The sequence below is a fragment of the Phocoena sinus genome, chromosome X, assembly GCF_008692025.1.
Source record: "Phocoena sinus isolate mPhoSin1 chromosome X, mPhoSin1.pri, whole genome shotgun sequence".
Lineage (NCBI taxonomy): Eukaryota > Metazoa > Chordata > Mammalia > Artiodactyla > Phocoenidae > Phocoena > Phocoena sinus.
This window is the reverse complement of record NC_045784.1, coordinates 33,448,647-33,472,093: the sequence shown is the minus strand read 5'-3', so window position 1 is coordinate 33,472,093 and position 23,447 is coordinate 33,448,647.

Here is a 23,447-nt window from a genome sequence, read left to right as displayed (position 1 = left end):
TTTCATTCTTGTTGTTAACGTATACGACATCCATAATGTTACAGTGTGGATCAGATTTCGTATTTCAGCTCTTCCATTTTTGTTTAAGTGTCCACGATCAATTACTTCATGTCTCTGAATCTGAATTCCTTCTATCAAATAGGGCTAAGACTACCTTATAGATGTATAATAAAGAGGAAATGAGGAAAAATAGATGTACGTATTCCCTTATATTCTGTTCAAATGTTACATGAAGATGACTGAAAGCCAGTTCCATTGCTGTTCATGACAACACTCTTGTAGTAGCCTAAGTTCCACTAGCTCTGCACTGCTCATGGAAGCTATTATGTGTGTATGTGTGTGTTTTGTTTCCACACCTAGACTGCTTTGCTCTTGAGGACAGGGCCAGTGTCTAATAACATTTTTGTATCTCTAGGGCCTTTCATAAGTATTTAATACATGGCGGTTGCTCATAATGATTGCAGAGTTTGTGCCTACAACAACAATATTCAGATCGCCTTTCTTTTTTGTCCACATTCCATTCCATAAACCACCAAAGCTGATGCAGAGATGGAGCTTCTTTAGGCCTGCTCATTCATTCATTTATTCATTCATTCGTTTATTTATTTATGTATTTATTTATTTCCATAGCTCTTTGCAGTGACTATCCTAGAAAAGTTATATAGTTATATTTTGAAGATATATTATTTTGAAGATAATTATTAAAGTTTTAAACTATTTTTACTACGTATTTTTTCTGCAGTTAATGAAAGCTATAGGTGGGAGTGACTTTCATTATGTCATGTGGTTTGAGTAATAGCCTTTTACTGCAAGAGTAGGTTTATTGAAGACATTTTTTTCCAAAGATGGCAATTCCTATTTAAATAGCTAAAATTAAAGATTCTTAGTAAACACGGTATTTTAAAACTAGCTAACTAACAATTATGAAGTAGTAATTATGTGTCGGATTGTATACTAAGTCCTCTGTGCACATTAAATTATTTAATCCTCATAAGAACTCTGTGAGGTAGAATATTGCTGTGATCCACATTTTACAGATAAAGAAACTAAGGCACAGAGAGGTTAAGTAACTTGCCCAAGCTCACACAGCTAACATGGGCAGAGATTCACACATAGGTGATCCAATTCCAGAATCTGCTCCTAGTTTCAAAATTATGCTGCCTCTTAACTGTACCTTGGTACTAGGTTTTTAAATGAAATGAACTCTGGCTGTCATTATCATTGATGCTGAACTATTATGCATTTATTCCAGTTCTTGGTCTCATTCATAGACCTTAATTAGGATTTTTCCTTTATCATTTGCTTTGCTTCTCTTAGCTGGGAATCCAAAACTTTTGTTTTGTTTTTACCAACTTGGCATCAGAATCCATTGCAGGGATGTGGAATGTTCTCATCACAAGAAAAAACTGTGAATATGTGTGGTGACAGATGTTAACTGGGCTTAACTATGGTGATCACTTTGCAGTATATACAAATATCGAGTTATTATCTTGTACACCTGAAAGTAATATAATGTTATGCTAATGATACCTCAATAAATGATTTATTGCAGTTACCTTTCTTCATGTGCTGCCTAATTAAAATATTCCACTTTGACAGTTCCTATATTTTAAATATATGTTTATAAATATACTTATGTAGTTATCCATCCACATTTTCTGATATTTTCTTGCTATTCTGCCTATGTGAACTTGAAGCTCACAGATGTCTGTCTCATGGAAACTTGACATTGACGTGCAGTTAGATATGCAGTCAAAAGAGAGCAATTTTAAATTGTTTTCTTCAAGAGTATCTCTTTGCCTGTCTCCGTGTATGGGAATCTGTCTGCTGCGTTCAGTGTTATTTGACATTTCTATACAGTGTGTTAGCCTTTTATAGCCTTGGCTACATACTGTTTTAGAAACGCACTTGTCATATGAATTTAAAAAACGACAGATATGTATTCCTCCCAGACAAAAGATATTTTGAGGATAAATGTAAAGCATTTTCATCATAACGTTTGAGTGAGTCCTTGGGTTTCCAGACACTAAAACATTAAACATGTCTGTTCAACTCCAGTTGCCTTTTATTAATCACGACGATGTTTTCAAAAATATTATTTAAAGGTAGCTAATATCTGATTTTAGGTTCCACATATAAGTGATATCATATGACATTTGTCTTTCTCCGTCTGACTTAACTTCACTTAGTATGATAATCTCTAGGTCCATCCGTGTTGCTGCACTTGGCATTATTTCATTCTTTTTTATGGCTGAATAATAGGCCATTGTATATATATATACACCACATCTTCTTTTTTTTTGAACCTGTAGAACACTTTATTTTAATTTTTATTTTTTTAAACATCTTTATTGGGGTATAATTGCTTTACAATGGTGTGTTAGTTTCTGCTTTATAACAAAGTGAATCAGCTATACATATGCATATGTTCCCATATGTCTTCCCTCTTGCGTCTCCCTCCCTCCCACTCTCCCCATCCCACCCCTCCAGGCTGTCACAAAGCCCCGAGCTAATATCCCTGTGCCTTGCGGCTGCTTCCCCCTAGCTATCTACCTTACTACGTTTGTTAGTGTGTATATGTCCATGACTCTCTCTCGCCCTGTCAAAACTCACCCTTTCCCCTCCCCATATCCTCAAGTCCGTTCTCCAGTAGGTCTGCGTCTTTATTCCTGTCTTATCCCTAGGTTCTTCATGACATTTTTTCCCCTTAAATTCCATATATATGTGTTAGCATACGGTATTTGTCTTTTTCTTTCTGACTTACTTCACTGTGTATGACAGACTCAGGGTCTATCCATCTCATTACAAATAGCTCAATTTCATTTCTTTTTAAGGCTGAGTAATATTCCATTGTGTATATGTGCCACATCTTCTTTATCCATTCATCCGATGATGGGTGCTTAGGTTGTTTCCATCTCCGGGCTATTGTAAATAGAGCTGCAATGAACATTTTGGTACATGACTCTTTTTGAATTTTGGTTTTCTCGGGGTATATGCCCAGTAGTGGGATTGCTGGGTCATATGGTAATTCTATTTGTAGTTTTTTAAGGAACCTCCATACTGTTCTCCATAGTGGCTGAACCAATTCACATTCCCACCAGCAGTGCAAGAGTGTCCCCTTTTCTCCACACCCTCTCCAGCATTTATTGTTTCTAGATTTTTTGATGATGGCCATTCTGACTGGCGTGAGATGATATCTCATTGTAGTTTTGATTTGCATTTCTCTAATGATTAATGATGTTGAGCATTCCTTCATGTGTTTGTTGGCATTCTGTATATCTTCTTTGGAGAAATGTCTATTTAGGTCTTCTGCCCATTTTTGGATGGGGTTTTTTGTTTTTTTGTTATTGAGCTGCATGAGCTGCTTGTAAATTTTGGAGATTAATCCTTTGTCAGTTGCTTCATTTGCAAATGTTTTCTCCCATTCTGAAGGTTGTCTTTTGGTCTTGATTATGGTTTCCTTTGCTGTGCAAAAGCTTTGGAGTTTCATTAGGTCCTATTTGTTTATTTTTGTTTTTATTTCCATTACTCTAGGAGGTGGGTCAGAAAGGATCTTACTGTGATTTATGTCATAGAGTGTTCTTCCTATGTTTTCCTCTAAGAGTTTGACAGTTTCTGGCCTTACATTTAGGTCTTTAATCCATTTTGAGCTTATTTTTGTGTATGGTGTTAGGGAGTGATCTAATCTCATACTTTTACATGTACTTGTCCAGTTTTCCCAGCACCATTTATTGAAGAGGCTGTCCTTTCTCCACTGTACATTCCTGCCTCCTTTATCAAAGATAAGGTGTCCATATGTGCGTGGGTTTATCTCTGGGCTTTCTATCCTGTTCCACTGATCTATCTTTCTGTTTTTGTGCCAGTACCATACTGTCTTGATTACTGTTGCTTTGTAGTATAGTCTGAAGTCAGGGAGCCTGATTCCTCCAGCTCCTTTTTTCGTTCTCAAGATTGCTTTCGCTATTCGGGGTCTTTTGTGTTTCCATACAAATTGCGAAATTTTTTGTTCTAGTTCTGTGAAAAATGCCAGTGGTAGTTTGATAGGGATTGCATTGAATCTGTAGATTGCTTTGGGTAGTAGAGTCATTTTCACAATGTTGATTCTTCCCATCCAAGAACACGGTATATCTCTCCATCTATTTGTATCATCTTTAATTTCTTTCATCAGTGTCTTATAATTTTCTGCATACAGGTCTTTCGTCTCCTTAGGTAGTTTTATTCCTAGATATTTTATTCTTTTTGTTGCAATGGTAAATGGGAGTGTTTTCTTGATTTCACTTTCAGATTTTTCATCATTAGTATATAGGAATGCCAGAGATTTCTGTGCATTAATTTTGTATCCTGCTACTTTACCAAATTCATTGATTAGCTCTAGTAGTTTTCTGGTAGCATCTTTAGGATTCTCTATGTATAGTATCATGTCATCTGCAAACAGGGACAGCTTTACTTCTTCTTTTCCGATTTGGATTCCTTTTATTTCCTTTTCTTCTCTGATTGCTGTGGGTAAAACTTCCAAAACTATGTTGAATAAGAGTGGTGAGAGTAGGCAACCTTGTCTTGTTCCTGATCTTAGTGGAAATGCTTTCAGTTTTTCACCATTGAGGATGATGTTTGCTGTGGGCTTGTCATATATGGCCTTTATTATGTTGAGGAAAGTTCCCTCTATGCCTACTTTCTGGATGGTTTTTATCATAAATGGGTGTTGAATTTTGTCGAAAGCTTTCTCTGCATCTATTGAGATGATCATATGGTTTTTCTCCTTCAATTTGTTAATATGGTTTATCACATTGATAGATTTGCCTATATTGAAGAATCCTTGCATTCCTGGAATAAACCCCACTTGATCATGGTGTATGATCCTTTTAATGTGCTGCTGGATTCTGTTTGCTAGTATTTTGTTGAGGATTTTTGCATCTATGTTCATCAGTGATATTGGCCTGTAGTTTTCTTTCTTTGTGACATCCTTGTCTGGTTTTGGTATCAAGGTGATGGTGGCCTCGTAGAAGGAATTTGGGAGTGTTCCTCCCTCTGCTATATTTTGGAAGAGTTCGAGAAGGATAGGTGTTAGCTCTTCTCTAAACGTTTGATAGAATTCACCTGTGAAGCCATCTGGTCCTGGGCTTTTGTTTGTTGGAAGATTTTTAATCACAGTTTCCATTTCAGTGCTTGTGATTGGTCTGTTCATATTTTCTATTTCTTCCTGATTCAGTCTTGGCAGGTTGTGCATTTCTAAGAATTTGTCCATTTCTTCCAGGTCGTCCATTTTATTGGCATAGAGTTGCTTGTAGTAATCTCTCATGATTTTTTGTATTTCTGCAGTGTCAGTTGTTACTTCTCCTTTTTCATTTCTAATTCTATTGATTTGAGTCTTCTCCTTTTTTTTCTTGATGAGTCTGGCTACTGGTTTATCTATTTTGTTTATCTTCTCAAAGAACCAGCTTTTAGTTTTATTGATCTTTGCTATTGTTTCCTTCATTTCTTTTTCATTTATTTCTGATCTGATTTTTATGATTTCTTTCCTTCTGCTAGCTTTGGGGTTTTTTTGTTCTTCTTTCTCTAATTGCTTGAGGTGCAAGGTTAGGTTGTTTATTCGAGATGTTTCCTGCTTCTTAAGGTGGGCTTGTATTGCTATAAACTTCCCCCTTAGAACTGCTTTTGCTGCATCCCATAGGTTTTGGGTCGTTGTGTCTCCATTGTCATTTGTTCTAGGTATTTTTTTTATTTCCTCTTTGATTTCTTCAGTGATCACTTCATTATTAAGTAGTGTATTGTTTAGCCTCCATGTGTTTGTATTTTTTACAGATCTTTTCCTGTAATTGATACCTAGTCTCATGGCGTTGTGGTCAGAAAAGATACTTGATACAATTTCAGTTTTCTTAAATTTACCAACGCTTGATTTGTGAGCCAAGATATGATCTATCCTGGAGAATGTTCCATGAGCACTTGAGAAAAATGTGTATTCTGTTGTTTTTGGATGGAGTGTCCTATAAATATCAATTAAGTCCATCTTGTTTAATGTATCATTTAAAGCTTGTGTTTCCTTATTTATTTTCATTTTGGATGATCTGTCCATGGGTGAAAGTGGGGTGTTAAAGTCCCCTACTATGAATGTGTTACTGTTGATCTCCCCTTTTATGGCTGTTAGTATTTGCCTTATGTATTGAGGTGCTCCTATGTTGGGTGCATAAATATTTACAATTGTTATATCTTCTTCTTGGATCGATCCCTTGATCATTATGTAGTGTCCTTCTTTGTCCCTTTTAATAGTCCTTATTTTAAAGTCTATTTTGTCTGATATGAGAATTGCTACTCCAGCTTTCTTTTGGTTTCCATTTGCATGGAATATCTTTTTCCATCCCCTTACTTTCAGTCTGTATGTGTCTCTAGGTCTGAAGTGGGTCTCTTGTAGACAGCATATATAAGGGTCTTGTTTTTGTATCCATTCAGCCAATCTGTGTCTTTTGGTGGGAGCATTTAGTCCATTTACATTTAAGGTAATTATCGATATGTATGTTCCTATTCCCATTTTCTATATTGTTTTGGGTTCGTTATTATAGGTCGTTTCCTTCTCTTGTGTTTCTTGTCTAGAGAAGTTCCTTTAGCATTTGTTGTAAAGCTGGTTTGGTGGTGCTGAACTCTCTCAGCTTTTGCTTGTCTGTAAAGGTTTTAATTTCTCCATCAAATCTGAATGAGATCCTTGCTGGGTAGAGTAGTCTTGGTTGCAGGTTTTTCTCCTTCATCACTTTCAGTATGTCCTGCCACTCCCTTCTGGCTTGTAGGATTTCTGCTGAGAGATCAGCTGTTAACCTTATGGGGATTCCCTTGTGTGTTATTTGTTGTTTTTCCCTTGCTGCTTTTAATATGCTTTCTTTGTATTTAATTTTTGACAGTTTGACTAATATGTGTCTTGGCGTATTTCTCCTTGTATTTATCCTGTATGGGACTCTCTGTGCTTCCTGGACTTGATTAACTATTTCCTTTCCCATATTAGGGAAGTTTTCAACTATAATCTCTTCAAGTATTTTCTCAGTCCCTTTCTTTCTTTCTTCTTCTTCTGGAACCCCTATAATTCGAACGTTGGTGCGTTTCATGTTGTCCCAGAGGTCTCTGAGACTGTCCTCAGTTCTTTTCATTCTTTTTTCTTTATTCTGCTCTGCAGTAGTTATTTCCACTACTTTATCTTCCAGGTCACTTATCCGTTCTTCTGCCTCAGTTATTCTGCTATTGATCCTATCTAGAGTGCTTTTAATTTCATTTATTGCATTGTTCATCGTTGCTTGTTTCATCTTTATGACTTCTAGGTCCTTGTTAACTGTTTCTTGCATTTTGTCCATTCTACTTCCGAGATTTCGGATCATCCTTACTATCATTATTCTGAATTCTTTTTCAGGTAGATTGCCTATTTCCTCTTCATTTGTTAGGTCTGGTGGGTTTTTATCTTGCTCCTTCATCTGCTGTGTGTTTTTCTGTCTTCTCATTTTGCTTATCTTACTGTGTTTGGGGTCTCCTTTTTGCAGGCTGCACGTTCGTAGTTCCCGTTGTTTTTGATGTCTGTCTGCAGTGGCTAAGGTTGTTTCAGTGGGTTGTGTAGGCTTCCTGGTGGAGGGGACTAGTGCCTGTGTTGTGCTGGATGAGGCTGGATCTTGTCTCTCTAGTGGGCAGGTTCACGTCTGGTGGTGTGTTTTGGGGTGTCTGTGGCCTTATTATGATTTTAGGCAGCCTCTCTGCTAATGGGTGGGGTTGTGTTCCTGTTTTGCTAGTTGTTTGGCATAGGTTGTCCAGCACTGTGGCTTGCTGGTCGTTGAGTGAAGCTGGGTGCTGGTGTTAAGATGGAGGTCTCTGGGAGATTTCCACCGTTTAATATTATGTGGAGCTGGGAGGTCTCTTGTTGACCAGTGTCCTGAAGTTGGCTCTCCTACCTCAGAGGCAGAGCCCTGACTCCTGGGCTGGAGCACCAAGAGCCTTTCATCCACACGGCTCAGAATAAAAGGGAGAAGAAGGAGAGAGAATTAGTAGAAGTATGAGGAAAGAAAGAAGGAAAGGAGGAAAGGAAGGAAGGAAGAAAGAAGCAAAGAAGGAAAGAAAGGAGGGAGGGAGGGAGGGAGGGAGGAAGGAAGGAAGGAGGGAAAGAAGGAGAAAATGTAGAGAGAATTAGTAGAAGTATGAGGAAAGAAAGAAGGAAAGGAGGAAAGGAAGGAAGGAAGAAAGAAGCAAAGAAGGAAAGAAAGGAGGGAGGGAGGGAGGAAGGAAGGAAGGAAGGAGGGAAAGAAGGAAAAAAGACAGAAAGAAGATACAGTAAAAATAAAATAAAGTATAATATAGTTATTGAAATAAAAAATATTTAGAAAAAAAAAAAGAGACGGATAGAACCTTAGGACAAATGTTGGAAGCAAAGCTATACAGAGAAAATCTTACACAGAAGCATACACATACACGTTCACAAAAAGAGGTAAAGGGGGAGAAATCATAAATCTTGCTCTCAGAGACCACCTCCTCAATTTGGGGTGATTCGCTGTCTAAAGGAGGGAAGGAAGGAAGGAAAGAAAGAAAGAAAGAACGAATGTAAAGTATAATAAAGTTATTACAATTAAAATTAATTATTAAGAAAAAAATTTTTTTAAAAAAAACCATGGACGGATAGAGCCCTAGGACAAATGGTGGAAGCAAGAGTATACAGACAAGATCTCACACAGAAGCATACACGCACACATTCACAAAAAGAGGAAAAGGGAAAAAAACCACAGGTCTCGCTCCTAAATTCCACCTCTTCAATTTGGGATCATTCCTTGTCTATTCAGGTATTCCACAGATGCAGGGTATATCAAGTTGATTGTGGAGCTTTAATGCGCTGCTTCTGTGGCTGCTGGGAGAGATTTCCCTTTCTCTTCTTTGTTCTCACAGCTCACAGGAGCTCAGCTTTGGATTTGGCCCTGCCTCTGCGTGTAGGTCGCTGGAGGGCGTCTGTTTTTTGCTCAGACAGGACGGGGTTAAAGGAGCTGCTGATTCGGGGCTTCCGGCTCACTCAGGCCGGGGTTGGGGGATGGGGGAAGGAGGGGCACTGCGTGCGGGGCCGGCCTGCGGCGGCAGAGGCAGCGTGACGTTGCGGCAGAGGCCGGCGTGACGTTGCACCAGCCTGAGACCCGCCGTGCGTTGTCCCGGGGAAGTTGTCCCTGGATCCCGGGAACCTGGCAGTGGCGGGCTGCACAGGCTCCGCGGAAGAGGGCTGTGGAGAGTGACCTGTGCTCGCACACAGGCCCCTTGGTGGCGGCAGCAGCAGCAGCAGCCTTAGCGTCTCCCGCCCGTCTCTGGGGTCCACGGTTTTAGCCGCGGCTCGCGCCCGTCTCGGGTTCGCACTTTTAGCCGCGGCTCGCGCCCGTCTCTGGAGTTCCTTTAAGCAGTGCTCTTAAACCCCTCTCCTCGCGCACCAGGAAACAAAGAGGGAAGAAAAAGTCTCTTGCCTCTTCGGCAGGTGCAGGCTTTTCCCTGAACTCCCTCCCGGCTAGTCGTGGTGCACTAACCCCTTCAGGCTATGTTCAAGCCGCCAACCCCAGTCCTCTCCCTGCGCTCCGTCCAAAACCGAAACCCGAGCCTCAGCTCGCAGCCCCGCCCACCCCGGCGGGTGAGCAGACAAGCCTCTCGGCTTGGTGAGTGCCGGTCGGCACCGATCGTCTGTGCAGGAATCTCCCCGCTTTGCCCTCCGCACCCGTCGCTGTGCACCACTCTGCGGTCCCGAAGCTCCCCCCTCCGCCTCCCGCAGTCTCCGCCCGCGGAGGGGCTTCCTAGTGTGTGGAAACTTTTCCTCCTTCACAGCTCCCTCCCACTGGTGCAGGTGCCGTCCTTATTCTTTTGTCTCTGTTTTTTCTTTTTTTCTTTTGCCCTACCCAGGTACGTGGGAAGTTTCTTGCCTTTTGGGAGCTCTGAGGTCTTCTGCCAGCCTTCAGTAGGTGTTCTGTAGGAGTTGTTCCACGTGTAGATGTATTTCTGGTGTATCCGCGGGGAGGAAGGCGATCTCCGCGTCTTACTCTTCCGCCATCTTTCCGCAATCCCAACCCACCACATCTTCTTGATCCACTCATCTGTCGATGGCCACTTCGGTTTGCTTCCACGTCTTGGCTGTTGTAAATAGTGCTGCTATGAACACTGGGGTGCATGTATGTTTACGAACTATAGTTTTGTACAGATATATGCCCAGGAGTGGGATTGCTGGATCGTGCTGTAGCTCTATTTTTCGTTCTTTAAGAAACCTCCAGACTGTTCTCCACAGTGGCTGCATCAATGTACATTCCCACCAACAGTGTAGGAGTGTTCCCTTTTCTCCACACCCTCTCCAGCCTTTGTACTTTGTAGATTGTCTGATGATGCCCATTCTAACTGGTGGGAGGTGAGACCTCCTTGTACTTTTGATTTTCATTTCTCTAAGAATTAGTGATGTTGAGCATCTTTTCATGTGCTTCTTGGCCATCTGTATGGTATTCTTTGGAGAAATGTCTTCTGCCCATTTTTTGATAGGGTCGTTTGTTGTTTTTGTTACTGACTTGTATGAGCTGTTTGTATATTTTGAATATTGAGCCCTTGTCAGTCTCATCATTTGCAAATATTTTCTCCAATGGGGTTGACACTTTTATTATCCCTGTTTTACATATGAGGAAACTGAGGTGCAGAGAAGTGAAATAACATGCCCAAGTTCCCCCAATTTAGTACGTGGCTAAACTGGGATTTGAATCCAGTCAACCTGTGGTGAAGGATCCAAGACACCGAACTGCTTCTCCAAAACAGGAGAGTAAGAAGGATCTTCAGTCAATTTATAGTTGTAAACACTCATAAACAGCTGCTCAGCCTGTGCTTCCTCATATCTAGAGGAGAACGGTTTTTATATATATATATATGTATATATGTATACATATATATGTATATATGTATGTATGTATTGAGACTGTATCAGAGAGAGAGCAGGGACCTCAAAGCGGACAGAGAAAGAGTGAAAAAAATAAGTTTGACTAAATGGAGTAAAGGGGGAAATACCATTCAACACCATTTTCTGGAAACTAAACTCAAAGGACCATAATCCTCACTTTTAAGAAAGTATTGAAGCACAGTTATAGGGAAATGTAGAAAGAAATTACTCCTTAGCTACACTTGTTCATATTTCAGTAAATGTTAAAAGCATTCTAGTTAACTCTAAAATGACTCAAGCTACTCATGTGTCTTTGAATATAGGATACGAAGTCTGAAAATTTCTAACTGTGACCCTTGTAAACTATACACGACACAGAAGAAATTATACGTTTTGAGTATTTTTTTTCAGACCTAGACAACCTTAGGGTTTACATGGGAACAGATTTCATCTGCTCAAATAGAGAATGGACTGAGAGAGGGGAAGAGTTGTAAAAGGGGAACGGAAAAAAAAAACAAAAACTAAACATAGAAAAGCAAGTCTGTCGTTTCCTTGGGAAATCCTTTTACTGGGAAATAATTATCTTTCTACCTATAGTCAAGAAGACAAGGTAATAGGCTAACGCCTCTCCACATCTAGAAAGGAGAAACCAGAGACCACGCTGAGGTTAAGAACAGGCTGCTTTTGAGATAAACTCTGAGCAGACACAGGTGGCCACAGTCTGGAATGAGGCAGTGGTCCAAGGTGGACCAGCAGCTCTCTAGTTGTTCCAGTGTCTCATCCCATCCTCTGAGTGTTGGCTGCTCTGGGTTTGGGGCCGCCTGTGCCATCATCTCTCTACTTCCTTTCTGGTGAGCTTATCTACTCCATGACCTCAACCCATCTATGTATATATAGGCTAATATGTCCCATATGTATTTTTCCAAACCTGACATCCCCCCCTGAGCTCCAGATTCATTTTCCTGGCTACCTGCATGACAGTTCCAATTGGCTATCTAATAGGCACCTCATATTATACATGACATGCCTTCCCAGCTCCTTGAGTCCCCCTGCAAATACGCCCAGCTTAATAAATAGCACGACCGTCAGCCAGGGTGTTCAGATCCAAACTTGAGCCTAGATTATTTTTGTCCTTTCCCATTCCTCACCTCTGGTCCATAAAGCAGATCCTGTGGACTCATCGAGTTCATCTGCAATTTGTCTGCATCTCTTCATTTCCTCTACCAACACGCAGTTCAAGCCACCACTGTCTCTCTGGGCCTGCTACAATGATCTCTTAACTGGCCCTTCAGCTTCAACTCTCCTCATCCTCTACATTCTTCAAAGCAGCCAGAGTCAGAGTAACTTGGCTTAACATTCAGAGAGCTTTATTCTACTTGACATTCAGTATCACAAATTGACCTTCAGCCTGGACCTTATATTTTTCAGTCCTTCTGTTGAGTAATTTGGGGTTTGGGGTACCATGTTACCTTAATGGAAGAAAGAGTACAGTAAAAAAAAAACCTACATTTGCGTGTGTTGTAAGGGCAATATGCATGTCCAGCATGGTGACTAGGGAGTCACCCCTGTGTTTGTGTGCAGGCCAGCCTGAGGCTCAGTTACCATTATCACTGTTGCTCAGGGTGAGCTTGTCAAAGAGGGACCCTGCCAAGCTGGCTCCTGGGGTCTCCATCTTGCGTCCCAGAATCAACAGACACTAACATTTACATATTTTAGTAAACTCAAAGCTTTCAGGTAAAGTTTTAAGGACCCTTTATTTTAATCCCTGTCCCACCCCATTCCCTTCATTCTTCCTCCAGAAGCCACACTACTGTGATTTTTACACCGTGTTTTTATACTCCTGCTATTCGCAGGCACCCGCATTCAGCAGCGCCTCACCTCACCACCCCCCACATACCCAAATCGTTTATAAGGGGAAGATGGATTTTGCACTTTCCAGGGCCCCATGGAATGCCTTCTCCCTCCCTCTGTGGAGATCCTGAGAGGCATGTGGGTGGGGCATGGGTGGGTGGAGCGCCTCCTGGATACCTGTTTTAAAAAGTGAGCGATTTGCACACAGGAACCAAGGAGAGACCTTTATTTCTTTAGGAACCAAATAACTTTATTGGAAGAAGGGGCAAAACTGGAAGAAAAAAACTTAAGTGAACTTCTTCTGTTAGGGCACTAGTGCCGATTGCATGGCAGGCACGGTGACCAGCGCTCTGGTCACCCCGTGGCTCTGGGGAAGTCCAGTTCACGCTCAGTTCTTGTCGCTGTCGCCCAGGGTGAGCTTGTCAAAGAGGGACCCTGCCAGGTCGACGTCCGGGGCCCCCATCATGCTCAGGGTGGTGACATGACCCTCCAGCTCGCTGACGAACGCCACCTGCTGGCTGGAGTAATGAGTTGCCAGGAAGCGGTGCAGGTGGGGGTCGCTCTTGTCGATGGACAGCTGGTGCAGGCGGCGCAGGCTGTCGTTCACGAACCTCTCCAGGAACAAGGTGCACTTCATGGCCTTGAGGCCGCTCTTCCACTCGACACTGACTGGTCTCCTGATGTCTTGGAAGCGGATGCGGCTCCCGCGCTGGTTCTGCAGGCGCATCAGGCCCCGGGCCCGACCGGTGTGCTCGAGGGAGCGGCGCACGAAGAGCCACCTGAAGTGTTTCAAGGTCACGTCGTCGCGGTCGAGGTAAATGGCCGCGTTCAGGCACACTAAGGAGGCGTGGAACTCCAGGGTGAAATGGCTGTTGATGGCGGCCTCGCAGTCGGGGTGGTAGCTCTGGCGCACCTGCGAGGGCGGCGTGGGCAGCGTGGCGGACGGCAAGGGCATCGTGGCGGGCGTGAAGGCCAAGGTGAAGGTGAAGCCGCGGGGCCTGCGGTAGCTGCCTCGGAGCGAAGAGGTAGGCTGCTCTGGGGTGGACCGGAAATGACGTTCGTTATGGGACTCAGGCGGTGGGCTCGCGGTCCTGTTACCGGGAGGGGTCGCGTGGCGTTGGCAGGGCGGGAACGCTGCACCCACGTTCCATCACAGCCTGGGTGAGGCAGGGTGACTTTGACCTGCGCACTTGGTGTCTATTACGTTTTTAACTTTGCAAAAAGTTTCCAAGGGCTTTCTCTTGTTCTCCAATTGCGCCCTCTAATAGCACCCTGTTCTCATTTTATAAATCCATTGTCTTCCTTAAAATTCTGAGAATGTGAATTTGTAAGTTTTGGTAATGTTCTCTTCCGTTTCCTGTCTTATAGTTGTTTCCTTCTCCAGAAATAGTTCTCTTTGTTCATCATGATCTTCTATTTCACTTTCCTCAAGTATCTGGCAAACATTTGTCCATTCGTATTTGGGAGTAAAGGAGTCATGTGATCAGCCAAGGTAACTGGCATGGATCTGATCTAGAGTTGGGACGCCCATTTCACTAACAGTCTTCTCCTGTGAATGGAGGGGCTCAGTGTGTCAGTTAGGGAGTCTTTTCTCTTTGGGGTACATGGTGTGGGGCTTGTAGGTAATATAGGGACCATGCCAAGTTCCAAAAGCTTGGCATTTTCTGACATGAGAAGACTTTCGTGTATCTCTTCTGTAATAGATTGTGTCGTTCTCTTTTGTTTCTTTCTCTTCTGCTGAGCGGGTCTGCGGTTATCTCAAACCTGCTCTCATATGGGTTCCCTTCCTGAGCCTTTGAATGACACAAGGAGACTATCACCCCATCGCCTGCACCAACACTGTGCACTGGATCTTGGTAAGAACAAAACATAAAAATGCACTGTCTTAGGCCAGCAAGACTTGTGATATTTGTGACAGCAGTTAGCCTACCCTGACTAGTTACCCAAAGGAAGTTCTGGCTGACTACGGGTTATAAGCCATTGTAAGCTTATAGCATTTCCTCTTGGTGGAAATGCAGATGCAAAAGTTAAAAAGTCTAGATAGAGCCGAATCAGCATGCTGTTCTTTCTTTTGCTAAATCCATCAATAATATGTGTCAGTCCTGCTCCCTTTTTCCCTCACGGAGAGTGGAATGAAAAATCCCTCAAAGAGCCATGAAGCACAAGGAGTAAGTTTTTCCGTTTCCCTCAGTGCTGGGGAACAAACCCAGCTGGTCCTCAGGTGGCCGGCCTTAAGCCGACAACAGGAGGCGTAAGGGGTGGGACTGGGACTGGCTGACCCCTGAACCAGTCAGCTGTGGTGAGGGAGATGTGGGTCACGTAGGAACGGGGGACGCCCCCAGAACCACATAACCGGAGGATGTGTTTGTGTGGGGCAGCTCCCCCGAAGAGGAGGCTACTGGTCCAGCCTGGCAGCGGAGCTGGGGAGATGGTCCAGGGATTGTACCAGTTAGCCTTCCCGATTGGAGTGTGAGGGCTGTAGGCTGGAGGGAGTCCCAGACCTGTGTGTGTCCTCTCCACCACACAGCACGCCGGGCGCTGAGCACCTCATTCCCTGAGCAGTTCTTCACCTTTGGAAAAGAGTAGAGAGAGAGAAAGGAGCAACAGCAGTGGGCTCAGAAAGGCCTGGAACAACCAGTTTGAGCCATCTGTGGGGGTGGAAAATGGTTTCAGCTCCCAAACGCAGCCTCGGGAGGCCCTGGGGCAGGGTTGCCTGGCAGCGCTCTCTATGAAGGCCAGGGTTCGGGAGCCTGGCCGCAGTGAGCACCGGCTCACCAAGGGGACGAGGGCGCCATTCCCAGTGAAAGATTTGATGAGTCCTCAACAGACCCGGTGATTCCCTGCCTTCTCACTAATCCTCGCGATTCTGTGAGGGAGGATTGTTTTTATCGTCTCCCACACGAGGAAACTGAAGTCTGCGATATAAACTTCTTGAGCAAGATGATGTGGAACCTGGAGTAAAGTCAGATCTGACTCTCAGCTACACCCCTGGTGACCTCAGTCAATAAGATGGGGTATACACAGGACACTGTCATGTGGTTTCTTGAGGCCTCTCCCAGGTTTCCATAATGAGAGAACAAAGAGGTGCAGACAAACAGCTGTTCTGCTTCTGTAGCAGCTCAGTTACCCGCCTGCCCCCCTTCTCGGCACAGTCCTAACCTTCAGCAAGGCCAGGTTTCCCGTACGCAGCCATACGGGACAGTCTCTTCTTGCTCAGCTTCTACTAGGAAAGAAGTTTAAGTAAATTTTTGAAAATTTGTGAAGGACCACAGTTTGAGATGGAACAAAACTTTTCCTCAGCAGGCCGCCAAGCCCCTGACCATGGCCGGGACGAGGGCGTTGAAGTTGGGCATCACTCCTGTCATGTGCCTCCTGGCCAACGCCTCCAGCTGGGTTGTTCTTGATTTACATTCTGCTGGTCTAATGGATAGGTGACATTTCCTCTGAAGTTTGTGATCTCTCATCCTCTTTCAATGGGGGTAATCAAAATTTCATCCTAGGGTTAGAACAGAGACTTGGCTTGCCTGTCCACGTAGAGTAAATTCAGTTTTCTAGAGAATTATTTAGCACCTCTCTCCCAAGCTCCTGTCCCTTGGTCGATTCTCCAGATAAGCATTGACACGTGTGTATGCTTCTTCCCAACCAGACTGTCCTTGGTGAGGTCTTGTGAAGATCACCACCCGTCTCCCTCTCTCCACAGTTTGATGCACGTAACTCCCCCCAAACTGCTTACTGGTTCTGTGTACCTCTTTGGCGTAACTAAACCACACTTCTCAAATGTGGACGGTAAATCTTCACGCCTGAATTTTTAATCGGGGGGGAGGGGTGGGGCTGACATGTCCGAAAACCACCCATGTTCTGCACTTAGTGGCCAGCAATGGACTCAGACCCATTTCTTGGAGAAACGAGCGCAGAGAGCGATGGGGATCATCCCTGGTCCTCCGTGCTTTCCTGACCGTTACTTTATGATTGAGCACGTGTTGTTCAAAAATCCAGTACCTCAGTTGTACTTCTTCATGCAGAAGGAGTTCAAATGATTCCTCTGTCACGTGTGGCCAGAGACTGTGACTCTCTTGTGGAGAGTTGGAGTCTAGGTGTGGTCCTGTGATTACTGACTGCGTATCAAAGGATCCATCTGACCCAAGGAGGGGTGAGGAAGAACCCCTCCAGGAGGAAGGTAAACAACAGAAGTCTTGGGGGTGGGCTCAGCCTCTCAGTAGTGATGCTATCGTCCAGAAATGCCTGGGGCACTCACCTGGGCCATACTGCTTGAGGCAGCCCTCACAGACATTTCCCCTTTGGGAGCCAGTATTGTGATTGGACCCGCCCTCCCCCACCCCCACCCCCCACCTCCCGCCACCTTGCGGTTCTTATTATGATTGCAAGACACACTTCAGTAACAGCCATCAGAGAACTTTGAAGAAAAAACATGGTTTATTACTCACTGGTCCTGGAGGATACATGGCATGCGTGGAGCCACACAGCGAGGTCATGGGTAGAAAGAGAGTACGTGTGCAGGCCCGGGCTTCTTTTATTGGGGTCTAGCACGGGATGCCTAGGGTTTCACAGGTTCAGTATTTATTGGTGAATTTAAAACATGAGCGGGAATTAAAATACCAGAAGGGAAAAACAGGTGGTCAGGTGGTCAGTTCCCTCAGTGGAAGAGAGATCTCCAAAACAGAGGGAGCTTCTGGGGCGGGGCCGCCTGACTCTTCCTCTAGTCCTGTAGGCGGCAGTGTGTTTATTCAAGATAGCTGTCTTTGATGTGGGTGCCTAGGCAATCCGAAGCTTAAGGTCAGGCACTTGCATTACAATAAAAAAAAAAATTAAAAAAAATACTAACTCAGCTGCTTAGGGTAGAATCCGCCCTGTGATGCTGAAGCATCTGAGTTAGTGGTGAGGACGTTAAGAACCTTCAGTCATTTGTAGGCGGGGAGCCGTCTGGTTGGAGCGCACATTGTGGCCTGCTTCCGTGGGGAAATATGATACAGTGCTGTCCTGCTGTCGGCGGAGGACAAACTCACAGTCTGGCGAGCCTCTCGGTATAGGGTAGGGTCAGCCAGCAAGGACCTAGCAAGTTCTGCAAAATCATATCATAGTAGGTCATCCCCCGATGCCACCGGGGCAATGCGTTTACTCCACTGTTTCTGGGAAGTCTTAGCCTCCATGGCAGCGTTCGGCAATATAAACTGGGAAGTCGGGCCATCTGGGTGAGCAGCTAGGTCTCCAGCTGGTGCCACGGCCCTGGGGTGTCATCTCTGGTATAGGACGCATGGGCATCTCCAGTGGTGAACTCTTGGGCTGGGGCGGTATTGTCTGGAATGGTATCCTCTCCAGCAGTGAGTCTGTCTCACTCAGGGGTGAGGTCCTCTGGAGTGGTGGCCACCCAGGGGCGGGTGCATCCTCCCATGTGGCTGTGCCGTTGGGGTATTGATCATGGGCTGGGCATAGGCTAGCCTGATATAACTTGGAGGCTTCCCCGAGGACCGAGCTGCACGTCTGGTGCCTGCTGCTAGCGGAACAAATGGTTAAGAGGTCTCTGGAGTCATCAAGGGCACCTTTAGCAACAGAGTGGGTTGCTGTCCTTTCCTTCCCGGAGGAGCTCATCCAAGCACATAAAGATTCTGGGCACATTTATATCCCAGGCTACGGGAGATCTTATGGATGCTACTTAGGCATTCCTGGGCTCAACCCGTGCGGACCATCAGTGGACAAATCCTGGGAGCACAGTCCCTGCACCCAGGTGGGTTTTATGGACGAGCAGTCATAGGGCCAGTTAGCTTGTAGCACTGTTTGATGTTGTAATTGGGCAAGTGTCGTTTAGACATTGCTTCCAGCGGGCCCCTTGCCTATAAAGGGATGCGAGCCCCTTGCCGCTCAGACTCAGTGGCACACTAGCCTGAGCCCTTCCAACAGGGCTCGCCAGCATTCCCTGCTTTTCCACCCTGTGGTGCTACTGTGGGCCGCAGCAGTGTTTTTACAGCATTCTATCTGGGTGAGGGTTAGGCCCAAGGGCTCTACCAGTAACCCTGTCACCCAGGCGGTACAAAGCAATAAGAATAGCCATCAGCAGATGGAGCGCTGACGTTCGAATGAGCTCGGGTCAGGTTCCTTCTGGATGAGCTATCTGTGTATTGCTTAATGGCTGAGCGCGGTTGCTTGGTGGGGGAAAGTACTGGGTCGCCTTGCCTGGCGTGGGGTCAGGCCACGACTTGTAGCTTGCTCGGCATGTTCTCATCCCCAAATGTGGCCTGCGTCCACCAAGCAGAGTTCTTTCCCTCTTTCAGGCACCCAAAGCGCGCCACTGGTTGGTCCCGGGGTGATGACTTCTACTTCCTCTAAATTAGCCGGGGCGTTCAGTTTCATCAGCCAGCTCTTGTAGCCACTGTATTTGGTGAGAGCGGCCGGTGTGGAGGTGGCTGCTTTTGGAGAGTCGTCACCGTTGGCAGGATTTCCAAAGAGATGATCTCGCACTGACTTGGTGGGCTTGTGGCCTGTGGGGCCTTCAATGGTGAGGGGACCATATTGGACTCTCTGCCCTCGATCAGGCTGTATCAGAGGGAAGCAGATGGTCAGATGATGGAAAAGAAAATCATAGCAGCATAGGGAAGTGGAGTCAGAGGTCAAAACTTAAAAGGGCATCGTGCTAGAGTGTGAAAGCTTGAGAACTGCCAGAAATGACCCGAAGTGGCATTTTGGAGGGTGTGTGATAATTGTGTAATAATTGGTATGAGGGGTATAAAGGCTCAGGGGGTGAGAATTAAGCAAGATGAGGGCCTGCGGCAAGAGTTCCATCCATTTCGAGAACCACTTGCTTGCAAATAATTTAAGTAGTGTCTCTTTCAGGAGGTCATTAAGATGCTTGAGGAGGCCAGCCACCCGGGGGCGGGATCCTAGATGGAGGTTTGGAAGAATGTTGGGTGGGAGAGCTCACTGTTGAATCTCCTGAGAGGTAAAGTGGGTGCCCTGGTCAGAGTCAGCAGTGTTTGGCGATCTGAAGGGAGCAGCATTAAAGGTAGTAAGGAAAGAGATTACCTGTTTTGAGGAGGAATTGTGGGTGGAGTTCACCAAGAGAAGCCTCGTGTTAAGTATCAGTGATGGTGATGGGTTATCTGGAAGCCCCAGCAGAGCGGGAGTATGGTCGGTCTCCCCGGGGGAGTGGGTCCCCGTTGTTCGGTTTGGGTGCAGAGAACGCGCTCATCTATCACCACCTTGGCTGCCGCTGAGGAGGGGCGCGTCCCCTCGCATGAGCACGAGTTGTTAAGGCACGAATTCCCCGATGACCTGAGGTTGTGCGGGTCCATTTCGCAAGCTGGGGAGAAGGGTCGGTACCCTGAGGCATCTACAGGGCAGAGAGTGGAGGGCTGAGTGAGGGGGTCTGACCGCAGTGTTCCTAACAATGGCCTCGGGTGTGGAGCGGTTAGCGTGAGCACAAACGTGAGAATTGATGATAGGGATGGGGCATTCTCCTAGTTCCTTGCGTATCTTGGAGCCCCAGATGGCCTTGCCTTGTATGAGAAAATTGTCCCTTAGCCACTGGTCAGACCCAACTGCAAGGCTGTTAGCAACAGCCTGGGAGGCTGTGAAAGGCCCCTTTTCGTGGCCTCCTTAAGGGCTGGGTGAACAGCTACAGGTTCTGCCAGTTGGGCTGAGCCAGGAGTGTCCTCCTCGACTAGAAAGGTGCCCGAGGCCGGGTGGATGACGCAGCCCTCCAGCAAGCTGCATGGCATGCAGCGATGGCACTGCCCTTGGTGAAGAGCACTGACTCCCAGTCCATTTCAGACAGGTGGTCCCAAGGGGCTCCCCAAGTAGCCACAGGAGGAGAAAGCGGGGTGGGGTGGGGATGGGGGCTGTCACTTCTCGAGGCTCTCCGGCAAGGGGCTGAGCATGGGGGAAACCACATCCTCCTGCCATTTGGAAAGGCCTTTGACATCAGGTTTAGCCCTCCCCTGAAGGTACCATTTCCCTGTTACCAAGGAGGCATCAGTGGCTGTGCTGAGCTTTTCTCTTAAGAGGCATCTCTCACCCAGGGCACTTGAGGAACTTGTGTTCAGAGTGATACCAGTGGTGGGGGGGGCTGGCTAGGGGCTCAGTTCCTGAAAGAGCCCGAGAGGCTGCCGAAAGCTGGTGCCCAGGGGGAGTCTACGGGCCTGCCGCTGGGGTAGGTGCTTAGTCCACAACCCCATAGGAAGCCAGGTGGACTCCTGTTTGGTCCCGAGACTCCAGGAGGCCACTTGACATGGAATGTGGAGCCAGTGGGGACTAAAGGTAAGACTTGCTGGACTGCGTGCTGGGCACCTTGCAAAGCACACTTGTCGGGCTTTGCCCCAGTGGAAGGTGGGTGACTCGTGTGTGATTGCGTGTACGATAGGGCGGGATGAGGGATGTGTTGCCTCCAGAACGTGAAAAGGCCTGATATGTGTTGTGCTTGTCTGAGTGTAGTGGGTGGTTGAATGGTGAGTAATCGATGTTTGGCCATTGGGGAAATTTCTCAGCCGTTAGAGGACTAGATGATGCCCAGAAACAAGACAGATGAGGCCGGGCCTTGGCTCTTGAGGTCCAGGTGGTGTGCGAAGGGATGCGAGTCTGCTCGTACTGCTTTCTCAGAGGCAGCCCTGAGTGTAATGTCATCAGCGTAATGCCAAAAGCGGCCCCTTCCCAACTGTAAGGTGCTTAAGTCCTGGTGGCAGAGGTTATGTATGGCTGCAGGGCCGTTTCACTATCCCACTGGGGAGCTCGTAAATGTATAATCTGCCCCCTTCAAAAGTGAAGGCAAACGGAGCCTGGGATTCCTCCAAGGTGGGAACAGAATAGATGTTAGTAGGTCAGTGAACACACAGGATGCTCCTTGGGCCGACTGGACATCCTCAGGCAGTTCTATATTATTAGGACTTGGAGCCTCACTGGGGAACCTGAGCCACTGAGGTTTTGATGGCCAACGGTCAGGTGCCTTTGGTTGGTGGCTGGCTTAAGTACTGGCCAAATGGGGCCACTGAACGGGGAGATGGTGGCTTCATGACTCCAGGCTCAAGCACATCTTTAATGACGTCGGCGTAGGCCTTCAGCGGCCTGTTTAAGTCCCTACTGGGGAAGGTTTACCGTCTTGACCAGGGGAGGAAGAGTCCCTGGCGTCCATTTGGAGAGTCCCACCAGCAAGGCCAAGAACGTGGGCTTATTCCATGTGGCACGGTGTTGTGTCAGTGCCTCCATGCCTATAATAGGAAAGAACGAGCTGGGGGGCCACCAGCAGAGGAAGCCATTTGAGGTGAAGGGTCCCAATAGTGATATCCGAATAGCTTTGTGAAGCTTTGATTGTTTTACCAGCAGTGCCCTGTAGGTAGAAGGGCTTCCCTTTTGGGGATACAGAGGGATTTCCTAGAATGACAGTGACTTGGGTCCCCATGTCTAGTAGGGCCAAAAGGACTGTGCATTCTTATTGTCCTAATGGACCACCAGAGTGGTACAGGGGTAATTGTCCCCAGGTGGTGGGACAAGTTCCTGGGAGCGGCTGATTTCCTAGGGTAGGAGCTTAAGTGGCTGCCAGTCCTGGAGGTTAGGGAAGCGGGCAGAGGGGGTAGCGGGGACGGGCTGGGGGCTAGAAGATGGACGGCAGAAGAGGGCCGTAGCTGGGAGAATGTGAGTTTCGGGGCCTGGAGTTTAGAGAGTGGCTGTCCAGAGGTTAAGTAGCCAGGAACCCCAGGTTTTCCTAACTCCCAGTAGAGGTTTTGCCTGTGTATTCCTATAAGGGACAAAATTAAATCAGAGGTTTACTAGGAAGGGAGTGGGGAACCCTTCCCATTGAGGGACATTTGTTCGAGGGAGACCTTCCTGGAGCGGTGGTGACGGAGGCCCTTGAGTGTGACATATTGGGGCATCTGGGCAGCAGTCTCCTCTGTGTCTAGCAGCCGTGTCAGTGCCCTCCAGTTGCCTGATGGATGGTTTCAGGAGTCCCCCCGAAATGTAGTAGCGCTGCCCTGTAATTAGGGGGGCACCTTGTAAAAAAGAATTCTCTGGACTTAGGGTCAGATGGGGCCTGTTCAGGGTTGGAAATTCAGGGAGTCATTTGGGTCACTGTGGTGATGGAAATGACAAAGCCATTGGATCATGCCAATTTTGCACAGCAGGAGGCACGGAGGACCCTCACGTACATTAATGGTCAGTTAAGGCCTTTTAAATTAGTGGTCTGACTGTCTCATTAGACCGTATGGCCTTGATCACGGCTGCTCTGGGGAGATCATTGAATTATTATGGCAGCAGTGACATTTTGGCGTGGATACCGCAGGCAACACACGACAGAGGCAATATGCAAAAGCACGTAGCAGCATGGGAGACCTCTAGCAAGCGGTGTTCCATTCCCAGGTGGTGTTACCCACCTGGGCTGGTCAGCTAGTAAGCCAGTCGCAGCTAACGGGTATTCCTCTTGATTAACTGCACAGGCAATCATGCAATCCTGCCAACAAGGCCAATTGTTTTCTGCTGGTCTCAACCTATCAGTAGTGATCTATTGGCTAGAAATGCCTAGGGGCACTCACCTGGGCCTGAGGTGAGCCCTCACAGACTTTTCCCCTTTCAGAGCCGGTGTTGTGATTGGACCCACCCTTGTGGTACTTATGATGGCAACAACCATCAGGGAACTTTGAAAAAAAAAAAAAAAAAGAAAGCCAAGGATTATTACTCACAAATCCTGTAGGGTACGTGGTAC